The sequence below is a fragment of the Triturus cristatus genome, chromosome 3_1, assembly GCF_964204655.1.
Source record: "Triturus cristatus chromosome 3_1, aTriCri1.1, whole genome shotgun sequence".
Taxonomy (NCBI): domain Eukaryota; kingdom Metazoa; phylum Chordata; class Amphibia; order Caudata; family Salamandridae; genus Triturus; species Triturus cristatus.
Window position 1 is genome coordinate 810880068 of NC_140583.1, and position 24539 is coordinate 810904606.

Consider the following 24539-nt stretch of genomic DNA (forward strand, 5'->3'; position numbering starts at 1 on the left):
CCAACTTCTGTTACATACCTAAAGCCCTACTATAAACAACTCTTCACAGACATCCAACCTGCAGTGAGAAATGAAGTGGATATCAGTAGAACAGTGGGATATTTAAACAGTGTTTACTCTATGAAGAGTTGCAGACAGTATTAATAAGTATCTACTAACAACAGTGTTCACTCTATGCCAAACATGTCCAAAGAGACATTATTTATTAAACAATACCCAATGTCTGAAGATGCTAAAGGTCTTACTATTTGCAGCATTCATACTGTGGTGAAAAGTTTATAGATAGACCATCTTCTGAAGTAAAAGAAGCACATAGGTTTGTTGCTGGTGCATACAGTCTTCTATGTTAGGTAGAAACTGTCATTCTGAGAAAAGTCTGTTTAATAACCCCTTCCAGGAGGCGAGTTGTCCCTCCTCCTCCCTATCCTCCAACAACTGCATCCCTCATGCACCACATCAAATCAAGCCACTGACAATATGCTTTGGTGCCAAAAAAGGTTGCAGTTTATTCAACAACATAACATGATTATCCGTTTGCACAGTCTTGCTTATCCTATTGCTCTCTTCATATTCCTGTGAATATACCTCCTTGTCTTTGCAATTTTTTTCATTGCTGCGTGGAACCAGCCTCCTCAACTTCCGGGGACAGGAGGGGCCACCTTCCTGGGCCTCTGTGCACGGGACAAGGCTTCAACTTGTTACCGATTTGGGACCTGCCTGGACTGCAAGTGCCGGCCCGCTTGCCCTGCCCTTTCGTGGGCCCTCCCTGCTCCCCGACGTCCCTGCCGTGTGGAATACCAAGGACCTTGGTTGAGCATCTACTCTATCTATCATGAGGCTGAGTCCTTCCATTTTTTTCTCCCTCAGGTACTGCGGGAGCATCACATCTACCCTTTCCATGGCAGTAGGCCGTCCTTGGTTCCCTCAGTGCCCCTGCCGTGAGGCATCCCAAGGACCTGCGTGAGCCTTTCCTATACCTTTTAGTAATTCTCTAATTTTTTACGTTTCTTGTGCTCCTTCCGCCTCACCTGAGTGGGTTATTTAACTTTGTGGGGGAGGGACTTCCCGCCTCTGGCCGACGTTTGGCCTGGCCCCTAAAGGGTCCGGCTTCGCCACCCCCGGCCCGGGTTTCAACCCCTTCCAGGAGGTGAGTTGTCCCTCCCCCTCCCTATCCTCCAACAACTGCATCCCTCATGCACCACATCAAATCAAGCCACTGACAATATGCTTTGGTGCCAAAAAAGGTCGCAGTTTATTCAACAACATAACATGATTATACGTTTGCACAGTCTTGCTTATCCTATTGCTCTCTTCATATTCCTGTGAATATACCTCCTTGTCTTTGCAATTTTTTTCATTGCTGCGTGGAACCAGCCTCCTCAACTTCTGGGGACGGGAGGGGCCACCTTCCTGGGCCTCTGTGCACAAGTGAAGGCTTCAACTTGCTACCGATTTGGGACCTGCCTGGACTGCAAGTGCCGTCCCGCTTTCCCTGCCCTTTCGTGGGCCCCCCCTGCTACCCGGGATCCCTACCGTGTGGAATCCCAAGGACCTTGGTTGAGCATCTACTCTTTCATGAGGCTGAGTCCTATCATTTTTGCTCCATCGGTACCCCAGCCATGAGACATCCCAAGGGTCCTGCGGGAGCATCACATCTACTCTTTCCATGGTGGTAGGCCGCCCTTGGCTCCCTCAGTGCCCCTGCCGTGAGGCATCCCAAGGACCTGCGTGAGCCTTTCCTCTACCTTTTAGTAATTCTCTCATTTTCTACTTTTCTTGTGCTCCTTCCGCCTCACCTCTACCCTTGAGGCTGCGACGCCCGTTCCCTCCGGTTGTGGGTGGGTGGGATTCCTTCTTCTATCCTACGAGGAGGGGGTGTGTGCCTCTCTTGGCCTGTTGTCCCCTTTTTTACCCCCCCCTCGCCTCAACCGCTCGCCACTGGATTGGAGGGGGGTTCCCCTTGCCCTGGGGCGACCAATCCTGGTCGTTCACTTTTGAGCGGGCTATATAACTTTGCGGGGGAGTGTCTTCCCACCTCCGGCCGACGTTTGGCCCGGACCCTGATGGGTACGGCTTCGCCTCCCCCGGCCCGGGTTTCAACCCCTTCCAGGAGGCGAGTTATCCCTCCCCCTCCGTATCCTCCAACAACTGTGTCCCTCATGCACCACATCAAATCAAACCACTGACAATATGCTTTGGTGCCAAAAAAGGTCGCAGATTATTCAACAACATAACATGATTATACGTTTGCACAGTCCTGCTTATCCTATTGCTCTCTTCATATTCCTGCAAATATACCTCCTTGTCTTTGCAATTCTTTTCATTGCTGGGTTGACCCAGCCTCCTCAACTTCCGGGGACAGGAGGGGCCACCTTCCTGGGCCTCTGTGCACGGGACAAGGCTTCAACTTGCTACCGATTTGGGACCTGCGTGGACTGCAAGTGCCGGCCCGCTTGCCCTGCCCTTTCGTGGGCCCTCCCTGCTACCCGGCGTCCCTGCCGTGTGGAATCCCAAGGACCTTGGTTGAGCATCTACTCTATCATGAGGCTGAGTCCTTCCATTTTTGCTCCAACGGTACCCCAGCCGTGAGGCATCCCAAGGGTCCTGCGGGAGCATCACATCTACTCTTTCCATGGCTGTAGGCCGCCCTAGGCTCCCTCAGTGCCCCTGCTGTGAGGCATCCCAAGGACCTGCGTGAGCCTTTCTTCTACCTTTTAGTATTTCTCTCATTTTCTACTTTTCTTGTGCTCCTTACGCCACGCTCCCTACGGTTTCACGATCGGAGGGAGTTCCCCCCCCTTCCACCTAGGTCCGCCAGCCCCCGCTGCCCAATTTTCTTCGTGAGCTCACACCCCTGGGCCCTGCTTACAATGGATGGCGGGGTGGTTGACCCCGCATCCCACGCAAGTTTGCTGAAACATGCTTGACGCGACGCTCGAGGATGCAACAAAGATTGAAACCCACTGAAAGACAAGGCTTTCCGCTTCGTCGACCAAGGGTTTTCTTGTCTGACCAGAACTTGCTAAACCTCACTGACTACACTACTGCCAGTGGTTCCAGTATAAAATGTGTACCACGTTTTAAAGTTTTAGCAATATGCCCCCATGCATAGTTCTTCCAGAATGCTCTATGCTGTGCTGCAAATATTTGCAGATCAGTGCCAGTATCTCCTGTGGCAGCGTGCGCCTTTGTCATTACATGATGCTGCACAGAAAGGGGTACCTGAAACTTTACGGGATTTTTTACGAACCTTTTCTTTTGAAAGCAAAAAGAATCATCCAACCTACTTTGTGTGCGGTTATGCTCCGTGTATAAGAGCCGAATAATGTCGCCTTCTGAATATATACTGGTTGCTTTATTTGCATATGCCGACCCCTTTAGTGAGGCATCTAACCCTGGTACGAGTAATTCCTTTACATTGCCCTCTGAGCTAAATATACCCACATCACCTTAACCAGTGGCGTTGTGCGTGGGAGTTTTCCCTTGTTTCTGCTTATGGGCACGCTCGTTTTGATTTCTTTTTCATTGGCTATCCTTCATGAAACGGCCCCATCAGAGCCGTGCGTGTGCTTCCCCTCTCAGGCATTTTCAATTAGGCTTCGACTCGCTGTGAGAAAGTGGCTCTGTATATACTGTTCCCAAATAGGTGCAGGGTGTACAGAGTCCACAGTCCCCAGAGGTTTGGCAGAGGCTAAAGTTAGATATAACCTTACTCTCTAAAGTGGTAGCTTGGTCGAGCAGTAAGGCAGTATCAGAGGACAGTGTAAAGCATTTGTTGCACACACTCAGTCAGCAAATGGTCTCACACACTCAATAACTGAACTCTAGGCCAATGGTTTATATATAAAAAATATATGCTTGTTTTATTTTAGAACCAACAATAGGTATTAAAATATACTTTCTCAGAATGAGATGCTTTATATAAATACTTTTGCAATATGCAATTGACTTTTGTAGAAAGTTACAAGCGGTTGCAATAGGCAACACAATTTTAAACACAATAATGCATTGAGTTCAATGGAAATTTCAAGTTATTTGCAACAGATTACTTTTAGGATTACTTTTGGATTTCCAGGACTGGATCCTGGATTCAGCCCTGGGTCAGTACTTGGAATCAAGTGATAAAAGTCAACTTAATTACTGTGATGATTTTTAGACAATATTTTGCTATTTTACAAGTTGACACTTAGAAAATATTTCATAGAAAACAGTCAATGATTCCCTATGGCAGAAAATTCAAGTTGCAGGTATAGTATGTTCTCGTTACTTTTGTCATCCAGTACTGGGTGCCTAGACTCAGTACTGGGACCTTTATCCAAAACAGGTAAGTAATTACGTTTTCAGAAATTATACGATTTTTAAAGAATATTTAAAGTTTGCAGAAATTGACAGAAGAAATTTCACAGAAAAACAGTCAATAATTTCCTATGGGAGAAAATTGGGTTACTGTAAGTACAGTTGTACGTATTTTTCAGAGTCAGTGCTGGGCACCAAGATCCAGCACTGCGAGCTCACCTAATAGCAGGTGAGTATTTTCGTTTTCGTTACTCGGCTGATTTTTGGTGAATATTTTAAGTTTTGAAAAGCCCACACTTAGAAGAAATTTCAGGAAAAAAACAGTCAATGTTACCCTATGGAGAAAATTGAGTTATCGGTTTAAAGGTAAGTACTCGACTGGCAGAGTTAAGGTTCTGGGCATAGACTCAGGGGTATCCCAGTGTCAGGTAGGTACAGTTGGTTCACCCTCAGGCAGCCGGGTGCAGAGAGAGTTAGGCCCAATGTTATCCTATGAGAGGTAGGGGGGCCTTGGTTGGTGGCTGCTGATTAGCAGGTTACGCGGCTGTGGGAGCTGGGCTCCTGGTCACTTACTCAGGGCAAGTGGGGAAGTAGATAGGTATAGAGGTTGTACTGCCAGGGCCACTCGGGCTGCTGGGTGCAGGGTGCTTTTGAGCCTTTGGGCGCTCAATTGATTTCAATGGGAAAGCTCCGGTTTAGAAAAAGACTGCAAGCTCGGGGACGAAGATTCTTCAGGTGCCATCACCACTTCGAGAGGTAAGTTGGGTAGTTGGAGGATAGGTAGATTCCCCGGGATTGGGCACAGGGGGCCGCGGTGCACCGGGTGCAGGGGTGCCTTTTAGTGTCGGGAAATCTTACCCTCTGTTGATCACGGTTGGGGGGGCACCTGGTTCTGAGGCTGCAGGCTTCTTCAGGAGTGTCGAGGGAGGTCCTTGGGTGCCAGACTCGATGTCACAGTCGCCGTGGGGTCGTCCTCGTGGTCTTTATTCACTCCAGCACAGGCCAGGCTTGGCGGGAGCAGAGTGTGAAGGGTTCGCGGTTCCGGGCTGCTGCCAGGGATTAGAAGTAGATTTTGAGTAGAGCCTCTACTCATAGGAGTCCCAGGGGTTTAGAGTCAAAAGGTAGCCAGGTCCTCCGGGGTTTGTGAGGTTGCTGGCCACAAGAGATGCCAGGTTGGAGCAGGAGCAGGTTCGAGGTTCGACAGGCCGGTAGGGCTGGGGCCAAAGCAGTTGGTGTCTTCCTCTTCTTAGCAGCTGCAGGGCAGGTCTTCTTTCTTCTAGCTCTTCTTCGGATTTTGGAATCTGGAATCTGGAGACGGAAGGTTCAGGGTGCCCCTAAATACTAGATTTAGGGGCGTTACAGGTAGGTGAAGGGCAGGGACCAATGGGTCCCTGTCCTGGGGTGGGTGCACCCCCTATCCTGCCTCTCTCCTGTGGGAGGGGGGCAGTAGCCTAATCCTGATTGGGCAGAGCTTCCCATCTTCAAGATGGCGAGAGCCCGGAGATGTGCTTCACCTCGCCTCCCCCACCTGAGGGGTGGGGTTGGCAGGCTGGCACATCCCCTGTCCTTATTTGGGGTTTCCGGCCAAGCGTCCCGCCAGAGTGGGGGATGCAGTAGCCTGGGGAAGCTCACAGAGACGGCATGCCTTTGAAGCTTCCCCCTGCCCATCCTGGGGGAGGAGATTTAGCACCTCGCCCAGGATATGCATTGTTGCAGACCCAGGAGAGCAGGGGTGCTCCTACCCAGGGGCCCAGCAACATATCTGCTGTGTTGCAGCTTAGGCAGCCTCAGAACAGACGTGGATTGCAGGTTGGGTTTTAGGGGGCATCTCTAAGATGCCCTCTGGGGTGCTTGGTACATTAAATCCCACACTGGCATCAGTGGAGTTCGTGTTTGACAAGCTCTCAGCACCAAGTACTCTTAAATGGCAGCACTGCACTTAAAATGCCCAGTAATGGACCTGGGTACTGTAGGGGCACAGGGCTCCTGCTCCTGTGCCCACACCACTGGCATAGGGCACCCAGCTAGAGGGGTGGCTGATGTATGCCATGGCAGTGTAGGTGGTGGGCATGGCACACAGGGATGTGTGCCATATTGACTCTTTGTTTTGTCTTGTACCCAGACACCCAGCCTGCAAGGGCAGTGTTTGTGTGTAAGGGTACAGGGCCTCTAAGGGTGGCACAATGATTGCTGCAGCCCTTAGAGGCCTTCCCTGGTCACAAGGCCCTGGGTACCTAGGGTACCATTTACCAGGGGCTGACATGTGGCCAGGGTTTGCCAATTTGTGTTTTGTGTTTTAGGGAAGGAACATAGGCTCTGGGCACCTGATTGGCAGGAGTCCAGGGCACACTTAGTCAAAGTACATTCAGCAATTCAGCAAAAAGTGGGGGCATACCATGCAAGAAAGATGGCACTTTCTCACACTCGCGCCCGCATTAATAATAATGGCGGCTGGATAATTTTGTCCTCTATGATAAAGAGGAGAAACAGCCCTGCCTATTACCCACTTTAATAAGGAATGCATTTTTTATTTATATGCCACTCCGTCCTAAATGCGTAGAGTAACAACATTTAGCTTGAAATTCCACACCTTTTAAGGCTATTTGCATATTTAAAGTTGCAACACCTTTCAAAAAGTTAAACTTTCAGCTTCGGACATCTGCAAATTAACGACTAACCTCACCGAAATTCCTTTAAAGCTCCTGACACAGTCTCACAAAGTGGGACAGTCGTCCTCAGTACTAAGGAGATTATTTCTCCGTGGTTAAACTGTGAAATTAAATTGTTTTACAATTGCTGTTGATTCCCAGCTACTATTTTTTGCTGTTTTACAGCGGCGCAGCTTGTAGGCTATGATGCATGAAACACTTGAAACCCGGACAATAATATCTTTCAAACTGCGTAAATGTAAATGTCAAGGTACTTATAGAGCGCACTGTCACCAGACGGCCACCTTGCGGTGTCGCCTTTGCGGTTTCCTGGCGCTGATACTCATACCGCTGTGGAACCCCTCCTGGCTTTCCCTGTGAAGTGTCCACTCCTGGGCACCCCCAGGGTGAAGCCAGGCATCCTTAGCGCTGTTGGGGCCGGTGTGGAGGCTAAGCAAGCTATTGCCCAGAGTTGCAGCGTGGGACCCATGATTAGAATAGGCACCGAGGCGAGAATAGACAGGTCCGAGGAAATTGAGCCTGAGCCCCGCCGAGGCGGGAATCGAACCCTGGTCCCTGGCCAGAACTCTGCTTCAGGGTCTGCCACTCTAACCATTGAGCCACACTCCTCCACGTGCGCTTTATACGGGGCCTGCTTATGTTCTGCAAGGGGACATTCCTTCTTATCGGCCCCGGAGAGAATAAATGGTGTGCCCAGAATCACCGGATGTTGAGTTTCCTTGCAGGACTCCCGCCCTGCAGGACTCTACCATGCTCTCCCACTTTGCGATCTCTACCTGAATGATGAAGCTGGCGTGATGTTTAAACAAGCATTGGCATAGCCAATAGGTCTCACTTTTGGGACCTTATAAGTATTTAGTTATGCAGCACAATATCCTTGGTGCAATAACATCAACTATTGCATAGCTAAAAACTTATAAGGTCCCAAATGCGAGACCTATTGGCTATGCCAATGCTTGTTTAGTTACAGCAGCATGTGTTCATTCCAGCGAGAGGTATTGACGGCTCACACTAAAGTTCTGATGTGAAAGTGAAACTTAGAGGTAATGATGCGCCCACTGACGCCTTGGGAATGAGCTATCCCAGCTCCACCCTATCCGTGCAGATATTAAAAAGACCATCAGCCATCTTGTGTCCTATGAGAAGCCAAGTAATTACTTCAACGGAGATCGGAGTAATCCCTTATGAAGCCATTCAGTAACAGTCAACACGGGACCGTAATGATATTTTGAAGAAGCTGACAGTCATTTACATGCAAACACAGTGCCATTCACACGCAAGCGGCGTCGCGGGAGGTGTCCGTCATTAGTAAGCCGTGCCACATTTGCGCGCCAAAAAAGCTTACCCGGCATCAAAGCCCACAGCCCCATTGAAGGGTAGAACCCGCAATGAAGGTTAATTTCTCAATTTGTGAAATGTTATAAACGAGGAATTGAAACAGAGAGGGTACAAGGCTAGAAGAAGGGCTCCTGGTTAAGGAATTAAACGACGCATTGTAAAAATGTAATTGCTTTATCGCCTTGCGGCACAGAAGGGAATTCATTATGAATTCAAAGAGGGGGAGGGAAAAAGGATAAAACACGATTGAATGGTGGGTAAAAGGAACGAGCGCAGGTTTAAAAAAAAAACGTTGCTACAACCAAAAGGCATTCGCTCATCTCATCTGCAATAGGACGCAGCGCTGTGGGAAGGAGATGTTTCAGGTCATGAGATAGGTCCGAAGCAATGACCAACAAGTTACAAAGTGGGGTATCAAATAGAGAAGCTGACTTGTCGAGGAGCAGCTGGGACACACGTAGGCGGTTGCCATGGCAGCAGGCAGAAACCTACCATACAAGGGAAAGGTTTTTGTTGACCAGTGCAGAATTCAGCAAACTGACTGAGGCGCAAAAGTGAAAGCAGGCTGGCTGGCGAGTGGTGTGCGATGTGCGCGCACCATGACGAGAGAGGAAAGCCATATGGCGCCTCTGCTCGTCATTGTGCGTGTAACCGCACACCCGTCGCCAGTGCACGCTCCAGTGGGCTGAAGCGCTTCCCCAAAAGTGGATTGCATGGCGGCACGATGCACGTGATTGTGCGCGTGCTCGCCATGCAATCCACTTTTGGGAGCACTTTTGGGAGCCCCTTACTAGAGTCTCGCATTGCGATTGCTACGCAATAGCTAGGCGAGACCTAAAAAACTGGGCTTATGGCCCTGAATGCCTCCCCCCTTTATCGACACAATGTGGGTTGCTGTCCCCGGAATTCCCCTCTCTCCCCGCATCGCCTCGCCTGCCCTGCTTCTCATTCACCCGGATTCGGTTGACACAGGTGCAAAACTGTATTTAATGCTGAAGGCGCTTTACACTGGCTCCGGTTGCGAATACCCCAAGCCGTCTGAAAATGCCATTCTGGCTGTAAGAATTCTAACTTTACTAGGTAATGGCCCGCCATGTTTGCATGAAGTGGTCGCCCGTGGTGTCCTGCCGGTCTTTGAATACAGAGAATAGTGAAGAGCCCACTCCCCTGCGTAAATAAGAGTAGATGTGTAACCTAATGGGCCGTCTACCGTGAAAGGGAGTGTTTAAAGAGTTCTCGTATAGAGGATTGTGACAAGTAGTTGTCTCGGGCTGTTACACTTTTTGTGCAAGCCGTCTTCGTATAACTTTTCTGGCTTCAATATATATTGCGCCTTGTATCGCTACGAAGAATGAGTCATACTTCCAGCAGATAAAGAGATTGGCTGATCTATTTAAAGAAATCAAGCTTGTTGGTCCTGAGGAGAACACCAATAATTGGACTGGGGTGTTCGAAACGCATCAACCTGTCTTTTTTTGACCTATTGAGTGTTTATATATGTTGGAATTATTTGTGATTCTGGTAGTTACTATGAAATTCATGCACCTTAGGTCGTGTTTTTTTCTAAAAAATCTTGTTTTTTGTGTAAGAAATTGCTGTTTTTGGTATGGTTTGGGGGTGTGAAAGGAAAAATGGTTGTTTGGCTGCTGGAGTGAATGAGAGAAAGTTGGAATATTGAGTGTGAATCAAATCAGGAAATGTGTCCAAGGTATGACTGTTAGTATGAGAGAGTTGTCTAATAGTGATGTGTGGGACTTATTTGATATGTAAAACTATTGTAACGATTTTGAATAACCCATTAAATTGATTTTGTGGTTTAATAAATTTTGATAGATTCAAAAACTGAGAAGAAAAAGTTCTAGTGGTCACTTTGTTTGGTTCATTGTGACGTGTCAACAAATAAGGTAGAAGAAGTTATCAGTATTGGCATTTTGTTGTTTATTATGTTTGCATGAAGAGCACAGCTGACTGCCTCCAAGCCGGGCATCGGGACGTGGATACGGGAGCCCCGGACAGCCGCGCCCCCTGTGCGTGTGGCCTTTTTGAATGAGGAAACACGTCAGCATCCGGGTCAGGAGCGGGCAGCAGCGGCGCGAACACTCCTTTTAGCCACAGGGCCGGCGACCCAGCAGTAGAGCTACAAAATTTTACTTCACTACTTTGAAACTAAGTGTGTTATACGTTCCTTTTCATTTACTTCTTGCCCTTTGAACAACGTTAGAAAGGTGTAAGATTGCTAATTGCGGTAGACTAAGACTGTTGGCTATGTTGCGCCCCCACCCTGTCCGCTGTCTGGCTCACGCCCCAAGCTCACCTCAGTTCATCTCTCCTCCGCCGTATCGGGGGCACCGCCGCCCGCACCGACCCTTCCTTGAAATGCGTGGCTGGTCCTCGTGACCCCTGGCCGGGGCTCCTGCTCACCGAAGGCACTGCCGTGTTGGCTGCATGTGCCCGTACGTCTTGACCTTTGCTGATCGCCGCCCGCACTCTCTGGCACCCTTCCGCGCTTGCTCCGCTCCAACTCGCCGATGACGCTCTTTCGGGTCCGGGCCCTGGTCCAGTCCTCTGGTTAACCGTTCTTCTTCCCGGTTATTCCTTGCCACGTGTAATCTGCACCCATGGGAGGCGATTCCAATGAGACTCCGCGATTCCTTCTTCTATCCTGCGAGGAGGGGGGTATGTGCCTCTCTGGGCCTGTTGCTCCCTTATTTAACCCCCCTCACCTCAACCGCTCGCCCCCGGATTGGTGGGGTTCCCAATCCTGGTCGGCCCCTTTTGAGTGGGCTATTTAACTTTGCGGGGGTGGGGCTTCCCGCCTCCGGCCGTTGTTTGGGCCGGCCCCTAATGGGTCCGCCTTCGCCTCCCCCGGCCCGGATTTCAACTCAAGGCTGCTTCCAATATTTGGGGGCGTATTTACAAGCCCCTTGTGCTGCCGGTGCATCACTTTATATGATGCTCTGGTGGCGCAGAGTTCAGACCCATATCTACGAGGCCACGCAAAGCCATTTTCTATGGCTTTTCATGGCCTCGTAGATATGGTGTAAGGCAACGCAGCGCAAGTTGCGGCGTTAACTTACACTGCATCAAAGAGGCATTCCAAGGGTCTTGTGGTGGGTCTTCCTATGCAGCGCCCATGGGTTTTGCAGCATTCCCAGATTTACAAGGATCTTTAAACCTGGAAATGTGATAGAACTGTACTCCTCCCCTGGGCAAGTGTATCGCGCCAAATCATTGTAAATGAGGCACTTCGTTTGAAGTGTGTATAATCTTTGCTCTGTTGGAAACCTTTTCTGAAGAACCAAAAAACTTGTGTGGAACATACTGCACTCAGTTTGTCAACTGTCGTCTGCACACAGAGTTACTCTTCAACAGAAAGATTTATAACATCTTCAATCTCTCTGCACACCTATGATGCATTAGGAGCACATGGGGATTGTAATCACACCCATTAGCTGGACACAGGCTGTACAAAATTAGGTAGAAAGGTAATGTGGTAGTTACCCACCACTATGTAAACTATAAAATAAATCATTGGATGATGCCAGCAGTGATGTCATCAGTGATGTCATCAATAATGTTGTTGGAGATGTCATCAATGATATCATAAATGATGTTATAGAGCATGCTATGAGCGATGTTGTATGTGAGGTAATAGGCACTGCATGGTGGAGGCGCAAGTTACAGTTAGCTCTGCTAACTATAACTGGTGAATTTCTGTGTTTTTTTTAGCTCAAAATGTTAATGTTTTCACTGACATATTCACCTAACTATACCATCAATTTAGCCTTTGTTTTTTTCAGTGAATTTCTAAGGTTTTATTTTCAAACAGAAACAATTATTTTTATCACTCGACAGATACTTTAACCTTTGTTTTTTCAGTGAATATATGTGTGTGTGTGTGTGTGTGTGTGTGTGTATATATATATATATATATATATCACAGCAAACAGTCTGTAGCTGGTGCGCTCATTTCTAGCGGGTGCCGATGTCGAGGTCAGACGAACCCTCAAGGTCAATTATTCAAACAAAGATTCACCGCACTCCAGAATACGATAATTTTCAACGAAGCTGTAAATGATATGGCACAAATTAGTATGGGTACTAAACCCGATACATAAACTGCTTAACTCACCTTTTGTAATGATCTTTTGAAAAAGATGAGAGTATATTTAAAGCTTGTATTGCAAATTATACCACTTAGGTACTAGACCTTAATCCACCATCTGACGAACAGACGATCTGTTGAGACAGAAATAAACTAACCACTAAATAGTGATTAGTATTCATCTAATAAAGTACAAATTGGGGACTATGCATACAAACAGTGCCATATATAAAGCTTAATTGTATTCTGAAAAATGAAAAAAAGTGTGACTCTAATAGAAAAACTACTGATACCAGAATGCTTTGCAATGGTAAATAATGAACACTATATAAGGGTGAAACTAAAAACGGACTCACTTAACCATGAAAAAGAACATTTCTTGTTCGAAACGTTGGTGGGTGGTGTTTGGTGGTGGAATTTATGCTTAAATAAATAAGCTTAGTTGAAAATTATCATATTCTGGAGTGCGGTGAATCTTTGTTTGAATATATATATATATATATATATATATATATATATATATATCACAATCTTCGTTGCTTGATCCTCCTGAATGAGGAATAATGATCACAGACCACAGTTATTGTGCGTATACTTTCTTTTGTGGGTTACCCGCCATTACGTGTTTGAGACGTATATATATATATGTATATATATATATATATATATACATATATATAGTGGTTCCTTTTTCTTCAGGTGTGCCAGTAACACCGAGGAAGGCAGACCGCCGAAACGCGTTTGCTGCTGGAGAATTAAATATCTTCCCTGCGAGTGCTGTTTTCTTTCTAACACAAAGAATAAGGAGCCGCAATAAATTGCGGAGTTCACTGCCGCATACAGGCACCCGTCCGAGAGTGCTTCGCAGAGAGGTGGAAAGCAAGCATTAATATATATATATATATATATATATATATATATTTTTTTTTTTGTCACATATAAGCAGATGACTAGGCAAAACGGATGAGATGCCCGAGAGGGGGGGCTTATTGGTAACATGAGACACAGATGAATTATGTTTATAAATTGAGAATAATAATACTGTTATTTGTTTGTCTCTTTGCCCCCCTTGACACTAATCTGAAGCAACATATAAGGTGTTCAGATGTATTGAGAACACATCGAAGTCTATATATGGCAATATATATGTGCTTGGAATATTGCCATTCTGCATTTACGTGTCTCTCCCTAAATCTCTTTGACGTAAAAACACAAAAAGAGTTATTTGCCACACTGCACTGTCGTCCAACTTTTAATTTTAATTTTAACTCTTATATGTATTGTTTGCATGAATGTAAGGCACTTTACTTGGTTATATTTGTCGTTATAAGATGGCCGCCATGAATTTACGAACAATGTCGCTGCTAGTCCATCTTCTATGCCAATATTTTTGTCATGTGACATGCGATTCAAGTTTAAATGTGCCCGTTGTATGCAAAGGAAACTGACATTGAAAAAGCCAGTCAGCGAAACGCGTCTGTCAGCGTTTCGGGGCAATTACGGGGGGGAACTTGCTGAATAAAGCATCCATGCTTTAAGAAACATTGTCCCTGGATTTTGCTTCGAGTGCTCTTCGCTTTACACGTTTTACGTGTTGGTTGTTTCGTGTTTTGGCGGCTCACCACCGCCGGAAGAAGGCACCCAGGACAGAGACGGAGCGGCGGCGATGAAGTGCTGTTGAAGAAATTGATATGGCTGCCAGCCCCGAGGCTTACCGGGAAGAAGCGACAATGCCGTAGGATAATGCGGCACCCGTAATAGAAAATTTCGGACTCTGCAGGAAGTTGGACGATTTCCGCCACCGGACCGCACCACGAACCGGAGGCTTCTTCGGCTGCCGTGAGTGCTTGTCATCGTGGTGAGTGATCTCCGTTTCTTCTTTTGTGCTCCGAGCCAAACAATAAGCCTCAGTCCTGCAAAGCAATAGGGATCATAGAGTTAGCAAGTTCCCTCCTCCCCGAACAGTTCCGTTGTAATTTGGACACCAGTAATCAACAAGATGTCAAGCCTTACTGAGAGAGAGGAAGCGGCTGCTGACATATTTAAAACAGGAATTGGCGCTAGCAATATACAGGCTAAAGGCGACACTATTCAAACATCCTCAGAAAGTAACCTGGTTATATTGTATCAAACCTTGGAGAAAGTTCAGGAAAGAGAATTACGAAAATGGTGGGAAGGGACCTCACTGCAAAGATACATAGACTATGGCAGAATTCCGAGAGGTCTCCGTATCTTCACTGTTCCCTCATATGAGCATCCCGATCCAGCTCTTTTAAAAGAATGGGCAGAACACACTACGGAATCTGCCAAGGGAATGGTCAGGATCCTTATAAAGTATGCTTGGAGTGACCGAGATAAACTCCTGGTGGAAATCAAAAGACTGGAAGACTTAATTGCTAAGGAAAAAGATGTCAAACAAGCAGAAGAATTAAAGAACGCTATGATTAAACGCCTCAAAGACTATGAGTCCATTATCCGAAAGCGTAAACAAACTAAGTTCCTAAGAGACGAACAAGACTACGCTACAGGGCGTGTTCTTACTTTTGCTAGAAAGTTTGACGGACCCAGGAGAAAATTAAACCAACAAGGCACGATCAGAAGTGGTAACACAGACACTTCAGAATCGGAAGTAGAAACATCGGAAGGCGAACAAAGTACAACGCCGGCAGAGCCAAGCAGAAATATGGAACCTTCTCCTCCTCCTTTATTTCAGGAGTATCAACTCATGAGAGAAACTCGACAACGACCAACACCCAGAATCCACCCTCCTCAACAGACCCTGCCACGAAACAAAAGAAACGAAAAACAAGGAGGGGAAACAAAGGCAGGAGGAGACAACCTAACCCCGAGAGTAACTCGCAGCAGAGGGAAGAAGGGGAAATGGTAAACCAAATCAAGAACGAAATGACGGTCATCAATTTATCTAACAAGACTCTCACACAGGAGCAAATTAAGGTGTTACAGCTAGGACCCACCTTTTGCCCGACTTCAGGCTTTGACTACGCACGCACCAGAATTGATCTTTTTAGATACATTAGAAAGCTGAAATTCCAGAAAATATACCTGTTGCATCTAAGAATTGGAGGTTTGACAACAACAGAAGATATGGGAATTAGCGAGTCAGATGCCCTGACAGGCCATGATTTGGAAACTCTCCTGACAATGAAACAACTAGGTTCCTCACCGCCAGACACACAGTCTGGGGAACATCTGACTGATGAATGTTTGGTGGAAACTGGAATCAATCAAGTAGGGGGACATAGCAACCTCAAAATGAAGTCTCGAGCAATCCCTAAGACACCATTTGACGCAATCGACGTCTTCAGTGAGGCAGTAATCTTGGATTTAAAAACCTTGGCCAACCGTAAGGATTTTAATGAGCGTCGCTACAACATCCCTAGGAAACACTGGGAGGCCCTAAAATCTTTAGAGAAAGATCAAACCATTGAAATCAAACCTTCGGATAAAGGGGGAAACATGGTGGTTTTTAATAAAGATCAGTACCAGGAAGAAGCGATGCGACAACTTAATGATAAGGACTGTTATATGCCAATATCCTGAGCAGTCTATTTTGAAAGCATCGACACATATCACAATCTTTTGCAAACCTGGAAAGCTGACGGCCTGTTGAACCAAGACGAATTCTTATTCCTGAGATGTGAAACACCTATGATTCCAACTTTTTACCATCTTCCTATGGTGCATAAAAGTGTAACCAACCCCCCTGGCAGACCCATAGTGGCGTCTATCAACAGTCTGTTGGAAAGTACATCTATCTATATAGACTTATTTTTGGCTCCACTAGTCAAAGACTTGGCCTCCTATATCAAGGATACACAAGACTTTTTAAGACTCATTGAAGGTACTGCCTGGGAAGCAGATATGCTACTTATAACTTTGGACATCACAAGTCTATACACCTATATTGATCATAAGAATGGCATAACTGCTATTGATTGGTTTCTGAACAAAAGACCCATCAAATATTACCAACACAACAAAATGCTGATACAAATGATTACTTTCTGTCTCACGAATAACATTTTTACCTTTGCAGGAAAACTGTACCGACAATTGCGGGGGACTGCGATGGGAACGTGCTTCGCCCCCAGCTACGCGAATCTTTTCGTGGGCTGGTGGGAGAAGCACGTGGCCTGGGGCGAGGCCAACGAATGTTGGGTGGAAAAGATCGCTCTTTGGGCCCGATACATAGATGATCTTTTTATAATTTGGCGTGGCAGCCGCACCTCGGCTGAGGAATTTGTGGCTTCCCTAAACATGAACGAACTTAACTTAAGATTCACAGGGGAAATCAGTAACAAGTCAGTTACATATCTGGATCTTGAGATTTATGTAGACAATGGCATACTTTCTACTAAACTCTTTAGGAAGCCTACAGCAGGCAACACTGTGTTGCATGCTGACAGCCACCACCCACGCAGCACCATAAAAAACATACCATTCGGGGAATTCCTACGCCTCAAAAGAAACTGCTCTAAAGAACAAGACTATGTTCAGGTCAAAACAGAAGCCACCAAGAGATTCAGGGAAAGAGGTTACAGGATCGCTGACCTTTCCATAGCTGAAACTAAAATCAAAGACATTAATAGAAAAGATCTATTAATTACCAAGAAAGCCACTGAATCAGATGAAGGTCAGGTTAGGATGATAACCAACTTTAATGAGAAGTCCAGTCAGGTAATGCAGATCTTCAAGAAAAACTGGCACATTCTACAAACGGACAACATCCTCAAAAAAAAGTTGCCGGCACGCCCAGTAATAACTTATAAGCGTAGCCTGTCAATAGGTGACTACCTTGTCCATAGTCACTTTGATCCAGTCCCCAAAGTCAAAAACAGGATAGGTCTTGCAGGATTTTATCCCTGCAACCACTGCAAAGCCTGTAAATCTAGTGAAAAAACAACTACATACTCAGGCAGACCCAATGACCCTAGACCAATACGCAAGATGAAACTTTTCCTCAACTGCAACTCAGACTTCACTGTTTATTGCCTCACTTGTCCATGTGCCAAAAGATACATAGGGAGCACCATACACCCCACAAAAAAACGTATTTTGGAACACATGCGGGCAATTACTAATAAAGACCCAGCATATCCGGTTGCCCGACACTTTGAACAGTATCACCAAAGCAACCGTTATCTATTAAAATTTTATTGTCTTGATCAAGTTGGCAAGTCGGAGAGAGGTGGTGATAGAGTACGAAAACTTCGTATTCTAGAGTCAACCTACATAATAGATCTCCAGACCAAGACCCCTATAGGGCTTAACAACGATGAGGAACTATGGGTTCACTTATGAGGTAGATGATATACTCAGATTACAAGGGTACTTCTTAAAATACATCTTAGATACCCTCTCTTTTTGGGTCTGCCGCTTTAAAATCTATTTCCAAACAAAAATAATTAAAATCTGTTTTCTTATTTGCTGTTTTATGGCCTAACAAACGTGAGTACTCTCTCTCAGTAGTTGGCTTTATGCCCATTCAGGGCTTTATTGTCACATATAAGCAGATGACTAGGCAAAACGGATGAGATGCCCGAGAGGGGGGGCTTATTGGTAACATGAGACACAGATGAATTATGTTTATAAATTGAGAATAATAATACTGTTATTTGTTTGTCTCTTTGCCCCCCTTGACACTAATCTGAAGCAACATATAAGGTGTTCAGATGTATTGAGAACACATCGAAGTCTATATATGGCAATATATATGTGCTTGGAATATTGCCATTCTGCATTTACGTGTCTCTCCCTAAATCTCTTTGACGTAAAAACACAAAAAGAGTTATTTGCCACACTGCACTGTCGTCCAACTTTTAATTTTAATTTTAACTCTTATATGTATTGTTTGCATGAATGTAAGGCACTTTACTTGGTTATATTTGTCGTTATAAGATGGCCGCCATGAATTTACGAACAATGTCGCTGCTAGTCCATCTTCTATGCCAATATTTTTGTCATGTGACATGCGATTCAAGTTTAAATGTGCCCGTTGTATGCAAAGGAAACTGGCATTGAAAAAGCCAGTCGGCGAAACGCGTCTGTCAGCGTTTCGGGGGAATTACGGGGGGGAACTTGCTGAATAAAGCATCCATGCTTTAAGAAACATTGTCCCTGGATTTTGCTTCGAGTGCTCTTCGCTTTACACGTTTTACGTGTTGGTTGTTTCATATATATATATATATATATATATATATATATATATATTTCCCACAAAGTTGCTCCTGCCGACAGTCAGGGACCCGAAGAAGGTGGCGCACACACCGGCGGGGCACGCCGGTAGTAAAATCAAATTTTCAGAGAAGTCAATGGTAGCGCGCTCTCAGTAAACGGAAAACAGGACACTCCAAAGGATCCAAGGGTGTTTAATTACGACACGTTTCGACTTGCAAAGAAGCCTTGCTCACGTAATACAACAGTGCATTGAAAAACAAATGACTGATAAAGCTTCAGAAAGCTAGACATTAACAAAGGACAACGGCTGCCATGAAGTGTTATTGACAGCAGACATCTTTAAATGGTTGAAATGTACCAATGTGTATGGTTAAAGTAAATGCATAAAATGTCGCCATACATTCACATCATTATTCAAGCCATATTCTCGCGTGTCATGTCAAGTGACTGGTCAAAATTACAATAACAAGTAAAAAGTAAAATACCTAGTGACATTCCACATATAAGCATGTTACCGGCACTTAGATAAAACCGGCAGACATCTTGTGATGGTAAATTTGCTACATAATGTCGTGCGTCTTGTCAAGAGGCTGAGAAATATGAAGTAAAATACACGGTGGCAATCCACATGGACGCATATTATCAACACTTGAGCATAAACGGCAAACATATTACAATAGTAAAATGCTGCATGGTGTAGCCAGGCATATGAGAATGTACATCAGCTAATACTGCCAAACTAAACAAACAACTGAACCCTACTGATACGTGAAACAATCGTATCAATGGCATGAGATACTGGCAGAACTATTAATAAAGTGCCAGCAGACAATGATAACCACAGATGGTTACATATTATCGAAACATCAGGGAGAATCTGCCAGCTGTAGTGCAAACTAAGCCGAGGCATTTAAAGTGCTAGACAGTTATTGATCACACGGTGGCATTATGGTGTATGTTGCGCAGAATGCTTGAGTAAATACAAACATAAGACACAATAGTTGTTGGTCATAAGATAGTGTTCACTGCACAGCTCAACACATAATTGTCATAGTTAAGGCACCCTGTAAAACGAGAAACAATAAGTGTGTGTATGCATAAAATATGTATCATCTATCGATAGTCAGTGGTGCCACGCCTCTCCAGGCCCTCTACACATGAGAGCTGCACTACGAGGATAAATGTCCCCATGTCTCATCGTATACTGTTAGACATTGCAGTACTTTTCTCTACATGCCAATGTGTAGAAAGTACCAAACCACACCACAAATCATCAAATAATAGCTGATCAAATAACTCAAAAGTGTATATAATGGCAAGTGCCGAATGGTACTTCCAACATGCTCTCGCAAGCCTTACAGCCATGGTGCTCAGTGAGAAGAAGGGGAAAAGGGTAGGTTGCCCGAGAGGTGAACGTGCCAGTGTCTGGGCCCCTTCCTTTCCTCCTGCAAAAAGATAAAAATTAAAAAGAAGAGAAAATGAGAAAATGTATATATATACAAATCAACTACATGCTAATCTTCACAAAAGCACATATCTGCTACATGGAGAGAGATCATGAATTACACGTTAAAGGCATATATCACAAATACATTGTAACTGTTCAGAGATAAAGGGGGGGGGTTAAGGGGATTAGGAAGACATGTAGGACAAAAAATCTACAGGGAATATGTTGGAAATCTGCTAATCCCTGAGATGTATCGCCAGCTCCTCGTCCTGATTCAACCCACCAGGTACCTTGGTCTGGAAGTCCACAATGTACTTAGATTCTCTTTGTCTCAGTTTAAGTACCCTGTTACCACCCCTAGGATTGATGGTGTCCTGTTCAAGGACAAAGAATCTCAGATGGGCAGGGTTCGAGAAATGTGTATCCCTGAAATGACGGGCCACAGGATACTTGTCATCATTGTGTGTAATCGCTCGATAGTGTTCTAGTACACGTTTCTTGGCCAACAGGGTGGTACTCCCAATGTACCAAAGTTTGCATGGGCACTCGATGACATAACTAACAAAAGTGGTGCTACAAGTGAGAAATTGTGCAATTTCTTTGGTGACACCGTTGTAAGAGATGTTCTTAACAAACATGCTATTCTTGCATGCCTTGCAGTGTCCACAAGGAAAAAATCCCTGTAGACCATGTTCATGTCTGTTGGGATAGATGGTGACATCGCTGCGAACCAACATGTCCCTAATGCTTTTGCCCTTCCTGTACGTTATGGTGGGCCTTTCAGACATGAGTTCGCCAATGGTATGGTCACATTTAAGAATGTCCCAATTCTTGGCCAAGATTTTACTGATGTAGTTGGAATCAGAATTGTAGGTCAGGATCAAACGGGTGTTATCGTCGTCACTTTCTGGAGATTCAGTTTCCCTTTCACTTATAGTAAGAGCTCTGGGCATAGCATCTGCCCTTTTTTTTGCTTTTTGCAATACCCAGTTGGGATACCCTCTGATTTTAAATCTAGCCAGCATTTCTTTACTCTCAAGTTGGTACGCCCCTTCTGTGTTACAACTCCTCCTGGCCCTCAGTAACTCACCGTAGGGGATGCTCCATTTGAGTGTCTCAGGGTGGCTACTGAGGGCATGTAAGACACTATTACCTGCTGTACTCTTCCTAAAAAGAGTGGTATTGATTTTCTTGTTCTTTATGTCCAAACTGACATCAAGGTACTCAGCATGGGTTTTGCTGATGTTGCTTGTCAGAACAATGTTCCTATTGTTAATGTTGAGCCTGTCGATAAACTGGATCGCTTCCTGTTGGTCTCCTTTCCACACAATAAACAGGTCATCAATGTAGCGCATCCAGATACGGACATGCCCAAGATAAACATCCCACTCAGAGTTGGTAAAAATCTCTTCCTCCCAGTGCCCCATAAAGAGGTTCACGAAACTGGGAGCGAAGCAAGAACCCATCGCTGTACCGACAGTCTGTCGGTATAGAACCCCATTGAAGAGAAAGATGTTGTTTGAAAGGTAGTATTTAATCATTTCCAAGATCATCTTGTTATGCTCTCTAAAATGGGCAGGTCTGGATTTGAGGAAGTGTTCGCAGGCTTCCAGTCCTTGCTGATGATCGATAATGGTGTACAATGATTGTACATCCCACGTAATCATTAGAAACTCTTCATCCCACTCAAGCCCGTCTATTTTCTTAAGAAAATCTTTAGTGTCCCTGATGTAACTGGGAAGACGGATGACATTATCTCTAAGGAAGTGATCCACATACTTGGATATGTGTTCAGATACGCTCCCTCTGGAGGACACAATGGGACGTCCTGGGGGATTGATGGGATCTTTGTGAAGTTTGGGGAGTAGATACAGCGCTGGCAGAATGGGAAAGTCATTCTTCAAGTAACAAAATTCCTCCCATTCGAGGATGCCCTTGTCTTTCCAGACGGTGAGTTTATCCCACAATTCAGTGATGCTGTTGTTATAACATTCACTGCTAATGGTTTCATAATATCTGACATCATTAAGTTGTCTGTGGGCTTCAGCAATATACTTGTCCCTGTCCATGGTCACGACATTGCCACCCTTGTCTGCTGGGCGGATGACAATGTCGGTATCATCCATGAGTGACTTGAGTGCCTGTTTTTGAGGGAATGAAAGGTTGTTCCTGGGCGAGTTGTGTCCTTTATTCCTATCCCTAAAGTTGCACAAAGCCTTACTGACACTTTCATGGAACGTGTCAATGGTGTCAAATGGTAATTACACATTGGTACATTTCAACCATTTAAAGATGTCTGCTGTCAATAACACTTCATGGCAGCCGTTGTCTTTTGTTAATGTCTAGCTTTCTGAAGCTTTATCAGTCATTTGTTTTCTCAATGCACTGTTGTATTACGTGAGCAAGGCTTCTTTGCAAGTCGAAACGCGTCGTAATTAAACACCCTTGGATCCTTTGGAGTGTCCTGTTTTCCGTTTACTGAGAGCGCGCTACCGTTGACTTCTCTGAATATATATATATATATATATATATATATATATATATATCAAATACAACTCCCTCCGTTTAGGAAAAGAACTTCCAGGACACCCAGGGATGCTTCACTCATTTATTAAGGCTTTACAGCATTATCAGGGTGCGGTCAAAGCCTCCATACTGCCATATTTACATACGTAAAGAAAGACAACATTAGATCCACAATGTTTCTTATTTCCACCAGCGCCATGTTTAAAGTGTCTCGCTCATGGTTATTTAACACATTGTACATACCATCAAATGGTTATTTATCATATTGTATATACCAAAACAATTTATATTTCGATTGTTTTCAGACTCCATGCACTAGCTTATATTATGTTTTAAAATAAAAAAAAGGGATGTGTATTTCATCAGCCACATGCTTAAGCGAAACAATAAATATGATATATGTTTCATTCAATCGCCCGATTGTCGAGGACAGAAGATTATATACAAACGCATCGTAATAGACAATTATGTACAAATGCATCATGACCCCTAATTCACTAAACAAATATGTGTGAGTTTATCTCCAATATTTGATAGGTCTAGACACTAACACATGTCAGTAAATTGATTATATAATAATACAGAAAATAATCAGTCCTGCCCTAGTGGGCCATTGTATTGATATCACAATTATCGCTTCTATGTTTTATAATGGTCACAATCTAGCCCAAGTGGGCATATATAAATCAAACATTATCTCACACTTCTATTCTATCAACCGACTTCTCGATGTTATACTAATTTTCAACGACGGAAAGACAGAAAGAAAATCATATTACTTCCTCACTTATCATGTTAAAACAACTCCATTATTATTCCCAATATTAAATAGACAATTATGTCATAAACTAAAAACAAAAAAACAAATTCTGCCTAGAAAATTGGTTCATTACATGTGCTGTTTACAGGTGAACTGCCATCTCCTCACTAGAATTCAAACCTGATGGAGTCGGTGTATCAAAATCAATAATAAACCTTGACTCCATTCTTCTTAGTTGACGTTCTCTGTGACCACCCGTTTCTTTGTAGTGCAATCGCATTTAAAACTACATATGACAACAATTTCTTATGATGATGGTGCATAGTATAAAAATGACGTACGAAAGGGTACTGCGCGTCATTCCGTTTGATTGCACGTAGGTGTTCTAGTATCCTTTTTTGCACGATGGAGAGTGCTACCTACATAAAACTTGCCACAAGGGCATATGAAACAATAAACACAATAGTTTGTTTCACATGTGAAATTCCCTTTGATCAAAAATTCTCTTCTGGTGTTGGAGATTTTCAGTTTTGTACAATCTACACTATTGGCACATGCCTTGCAACATTTGCATCATTTAAATCCATTGGCCACGTTCCTATGTTCACCAGAATCTCCAGTAGATACTGCATTATGACTAAGCTCATCTTTGAGCGATCTTCACCTTCTAAAGGTGATCTGGGGTGTTTCATGGACATATTTTTGTATAATGGTATCTGTTCTTAAAATGTGCCAATTTTGATTAAGCATTTTTCTGATTTTATATGCAGTATTCGAAAAAGTGGTTATAAATCTCACCTGGTCCAACGCTTCCACTGCTACAGGATTAGGGTGCAGTAGATCAGGTCTTAACAATGCATCATCTCTTACTATAGCCTGCTTAATTGTTTTTCTGCTATAGCCCCGTTCCTCAAATCTTTTACTCATTACCAATTTTTCTTTATTATACTCCTGCTGCGTACTGCAATTTCGTTTAGACCTAATCAGCTCACCATAGGGAATACTCTGGAATAGGCTAGAAGGGTGGGCACTGTTAGCATTCAATAAGCTATTACCTGCAGTAAGCTTTCTATGTAATTTCGCAACAAGTAAATTTCCTTGTACCTGTGAGAAGTTGGCCTGGCATATGCTGTTCCTAGTTATAGGGACACCTTGCACCAGTCCAATTCTACTCTTATTGATGATAGGTTTAAGACAACC

General features: G+C 44.5%; 1 protein-coding gene across 1 annotated transcript in view; it reads left to right on the forward strand.

Moving 5' to 3' along the window:
- Nucleotides 1-24539, forward strand: part of LOC146861089 (aryl hydrocarbon receptor-like) — an 867902-nt gene that overhangs the window by 312391 nt on the left and 530972 nt on the right. The gene's annotated exons all lie outside the window — the stretch shown is intronic.